At 41.5% G+C, this 5,113-nt stretch overlaps 1 protein-coding gene across 1 annotated transcript in view; it reads left to right on the top strand.

Moving 5' to 3' along the window:
- Positions 1 to 838: 838 nt before the first annotated feature.
- gli1 (GLI family zinc finger 1) overlaps positions 839 to 5,113 on the top strand; it is a 61,818-nt gene continuing 57,543 nt past the window's right edge. The window contains exon 1 of the mRNA XM_032513933.1: positions 839 to 1,195. The gene's annotated coding sequence lies outside the window, so the exon portion shown is untranslated. The remainder of the gene's footprint in view (positions 1,196 to 5,113) is intronic.

Below are 5,113 nucleotides of genomic sequence, written 5' to 3'. Positions count from 1 at the left end.
GACAAATCTATCCATAACATTCTGTTTATAATAGTATTCATTTCTATATTTATTCAGTACTTATCCATGTCCTGCACTTACTGCTATTGCACTTCTGGTTAGACCTAAACTGCATTTCGTTGCCTTGTACCTGTACCTGTGTAATGACAATAAAGTTGAATCTAATCTAATCTAATCTAATTATTCAGAAATGCAGGATGTTTTTTGCTGAATGAGTAGCTTACTTTTACTTTTGGCCTGATACCTTTGTACCTTTAAGTACAACTTGAAAATGCATTTTTATTTGTACCAGAGTAATTCTACGCTGTGGTCTTTCTACTTGATCTGAGTATTTCTCCCACCTCTGCCTATAACACAGGTCAGCTGCAGACTGAACTCCAGTCCAGGTTTTGTGGTGGATTTTACTGGCAAGGCGCAGCAATCTGCAGCATCCCCACACGTAGCCAGCCACACACGCTGCCCGAGCACACTGCTATGAAGTTACACCATTAAAGTAAACAAAAACATTTATAGATAGATTATCCCAATTACTCGATAGGAACGCACTTTATATAGACACACAACTGTGTCCATACAAGTTTTTTTTACAAACATATGCATGCTGTAATGTCTTTATATAACTTAACATATCGGTATAAAAGCAATACTTATGTATACGTATTTAGCCTACTCAGAAAGAAAAAGGGCGAGGAATTGAACATATAAAAGCCTGGTGGATAATCTGTAATGCAGTGTAGTGAGGGGAAAACTGAGGCAGCATGGTGCTTTTTTTTAAGAAAAACAAAAAGTGAACTTCCTGTTTCGGGGTGGTCCAGACTGTGGAGAAAGGGAGGGAGGAGAAGGGGGTGCGCATTCCCGCATTGGCTGTGCAACCAACTCCAGGGCGCTTTGAGGGACTCCATAGCCCGAACATGGGGTTCAATTTTGTCACTGTTTGCGTAAAGTGACTCTGAAATAAAAAGCTATGGAAAAGCACGTCTGAAACAGTTTATAGTGTCGGTTTCTCTGAAGAATTCAGTTCTCCATCCGAGTGCGTCTTGCCAGAAAGTCGAGAGAAAGAGAGGGAGAGAGAGAGAAAGAAGGGAGGCTTTACTGGGAATTCAGACTTTCGCAGTCCTTGGACACTGAGCTCTTCCAAGGACTCTGGGAATCAAGTCAAAAAGTTTCATGCTGAGTGTTCCTGCATTAACCTGAGGTAAGGAGTGCTGATGATTCATATTCGCTTTTCAAATCACAGGCTACCACTGAAATGGCTAATTGCGAGTTTATTCGTGGTTGGGACGTTGTGTTTAATTATTCGGCCCAATTATAATCACTGTCGTACCTTCTGAAGTGGTCAAACAACTTGCAGTTGTGTTATTATGTTATTAGTGACTGTTTGGTAAGTCCTCTGTTGGCTTTAAATCTCTTCAGGTGATTGTGCGTGACTTTTACACGTTGACTTCAATGAATAAGGCTGGTTTACTCTTCCAGTACACTCTAAATTGCAGTAATTGAGTTGCATGTTATTTCACTATTACTAACCGAGCAAAATGTGTTCAGCCACTGTGATACGCCGCTTTTTGTGGATTCATTCCTCCTCATTGCAGAATAGCGTTGGTTCTGTCTTTGGACAATATACTGGCACGAACGAGTTAAGACATAAACGATGTAAGTTTTCCTACATGTATACGTTGATCTCTCGGGGGGAGTGCTTTTTTTTTTTTAGGGGTCTGACTACAGGCACGGTTTAGAATCATCTGGCACAGCCGAGGATCGCAGAGCCAATCTTAGAACAGCTGTTTCTTGTAACCTGAAATGCTTGAGGTGCCGATATCTTTTCCAAATGTGAGTTTCTGTCAGGACACCAACAAAACAACATCATCACTGAGCTCGGCTGCAGGAGTGATAAAGCTCTGGCAAAAGCTGTTTGAATATTTTTGTTGCATTTTGGGTTTCTTTTGGCTAAAATGAACATGCATTGAAGCCTCCCCTAATCCATATCTAATCTGAGATAGATTATGGAATCTAATCTAATTAAATGAGGGGACTGTAGCTGCTAATGTGGGAAGATTAGGCTGCTGGTCTTTATGTAGTGGCCCTGGGCTGGAGAGCGTCAACACTGGACTCAATAGAACAGCCAAACACTTTTTTATTCCAAAGTGACAGTGAGAAGTGCTGAGCACACAAACTCACAACCTCCCTAAACAGTATTTGCACACACTCACATACACATAGAGAGAGTGTATTTGTAAGCCACAAAGGGCCTTTAGATCTCCAAAAACATCAGAGGGAAAGACAATTTATCTGGAAGTGAAATTGTGGATTATATACCAAATAATTGTTCTATTATTTTTGTTTCAATTGATTACATTGGGCAGGAGTTTGTGTTTTGTGAAACTTTTAGTTTCCGTGTGATGAGAACTATCTTTTGTGTGCTGGAAAACAAGTTTGTAAGCACCTCAGACATTATGTATGATTACAGGAGAACCAAAAATATAATCATGCAAACAGCAGGGATTTAGCTTTTTACAGAGACGCACTAAGGCGCTTCTCAAGGTTGAGACGGGGGAAGAGTTTCGAAGGAGGAAAGTGCACTTGTCCTTTGGCCATGTCGTGTGAAAAGCTCTGCAGGGGAGCTTCCTCACCCTCCCTGGTCTTTATCAAGTGTGTTAAGGCCAAAAGGCTCCTTAATGGGAACCCTCTTAAACAAATAGACCATACAGGAAACAACTGTCCTCCTATCCAGTCAAAGGAAAGGACTGATGTGGTTTATCACAGCCATATCAGAGAACTGAATACAATTGGATTCAGTGTGATGAATTAATTTTCCCGTTAGTCCAGTACAACAAAAGTTGGTGGATGATTGTATGTTTGATCTGTACACTAAAGCAACATTTATAGCCAGATCAGGAACATAAAATATCTAGACTCCTACAATAACAATGTTGTTTCATTTCTTTTTGTTGGCCGCCTACATGACACACTGGTACCCAGAGGCAGGCAGCAACAAGTGGTGTGTTTTTGTCCAGATTCCATTTTGGTCCGCTCAGCAAGAAACATGTCACGTGATGCCTGCAATCCCCCCCCACCCCACCCCACCAATCCTCTTCCCCAACACTCTCCTCCCATCTTCCAGTGAGAGGGAGGTAAGACGGGGGGAGGGAGAGAGGGGGAGAAAGACCACCCTCACTGGGATCACAGCCCCTCAATCAGACCCTTTCACACCCTGTGAACCTGAAACAATCAGGGTTTAATAGCAGCTGTCTGTCTGTGCCGGCCCTGACTAAAACCATGTAGGCTCACAGTGCGGAGCAGATCAGCTTCAGCCGCTGAGAGAACAGAGTAGACAGGCCTGGGGATGCTCCAAAGGACACATAAGCAAAGACACAGATAGACACAGACAGACACACAGATTTTCTTTTCTCCCCTGCTACTCTTTTCTCTTCTCATCTTCTAGTTTTCCTCTCCTACTTCAAGGCTCCCACAGGTCGCCGGTGTCAGGGTCTGGTATTTGAAGGTTATTTTGGTTCATCGGATAGAGTTTGTGTTGTTTTCAAACTGCTGGAAGGCTTTACTCGCATTGTGTGTCGTCATTCATGGACATTGTTTATTGAGACCAGAGTGAGTAGATTCTGGTCGTGGGTTGTTGGTTTTTATAATTGAGTCAAACTTTATCCCATGGGAACCATCGGAATATCACAACGAGAAACCACAGCCGTGCCAGTATTCTGTCGTCACTGTCCAAAATAGTTGCATAAGGTCCTATTGCACCAATGAGAATCCCCCTTTCTAGACATGTAACATTAAACACATGAAATGATGCTGAAACGAGAATGAATGACACCAAAGGGTAAAGGCATTAGCCACTTTAGAAAGCTTGACATTAGCCAAAGGGCACAGATAATAGAAAAGGGGAAATGTCGCTGTCATGGGGAATATTCTGAAAATCATCCAGTCACCCATTAGAAGGTGTAATCATTAGAAGGTGTAATCATTGTCATCATCAGCTGAGAACTGGCAACAATCGGGACATCCCATAAAACAACCCTTTAAAAGAGGAAACATTGATGTTCAATGACAACTACGGTGGTGTTAAGGTTAGAGGAATGTGGTTATGGCAAATAGTGTATAAGGTTCGGTAAACACTTAATTAAGGTAGGGGAAGGATGCTGGTTAGGGTTTGAATAAAAAATGCAGTAATAGTCTGTAATAAGAGGTTAACTACGGTTTACATTCCATCCACAACTCTGACCTTAAACCCTGGCTCCCAAGAAATGCCATGTTTACTTAATTCATATCTTATTCATGAATGAATAAATATATACTGTATAAATACTATAAATTATAAACGTTGATCAGCAGACGTTTGTTGCCCAAACTTAGTTCATGATGCCAACTCCGGTCTCCGACCCTGAACACCTCACTGCAAATTCAATGTTGTCAAAAACGTAGCACTTCCCTCAATTGAACAAACCTCGGCCACAGAACCTAATCCAAATAGTAAATACGTTTTGTCTAAAAATGTATATGGCAAATTAGTAGTATAGACGCGTGTATTTTGAGAGGGACATCGTTGCTGATCCCCACACCCTCACACTTACTTTCTCCCTCAATACATAAGGGGCCCACAACTTCCTGTGACACTTAAAGGAGAATTCCAGTCAATTTCAACACGTAGGTATGTTGTTTGTAAATTTGGAGTGCTGTCAGTAGCAAGAAAAATGAAAACAGTCAGTGCTGCCTACACCGCGTTATGCACCTACTAGAGTTAGCACAGAGTTATAGTTACCAGGCTTAAACAAGGTTGAGTTACAAATGTGTTTTTAGCCTCTAAACATGTACAAAATGTCATTACAAGTGCCTATCCATGTGAAGTGATTCCTTCTGAGTGAACACAGTGATTCTGACTGCTGTAGATGTGACAGAAAGGCATGTTTTGACTAGTGTGGACTTCACCGGAAAACAGGAAATAAACAAAAGTATGGGCACTGGCTGATTAAACATAACTTTTATGCCTTTCTGTCACATCTACTGCAGTCAAATTCACTGTGTTCACTCAGAAGGAATAACTTCACATGGGTGGGCACTTGTAATGCTAAAAACAAGTTTAAAACTTGCCCTGTTTAAGCCT

The sequence above is a fragment of the Etheostoma spectabile genome, chromosome 4 (assembly GCF_008692095.1).
Source record: "Etheostoma spectabile isolate EspeVRDwgs_2016 chromosome 4, UIUC_Espe_1.0, whole genome shotgun sequence".
Taxonomy (NCBI): domain Eukaryota; kingdom Metazoa; phylum Chordata; class Actinopteri; order Perciformes; family Percidae; genus Etheostoma; species Etheostoma spectabile.
This window is presented reverse-complemented; position numbering and strand designations above follow the sequence as displayed.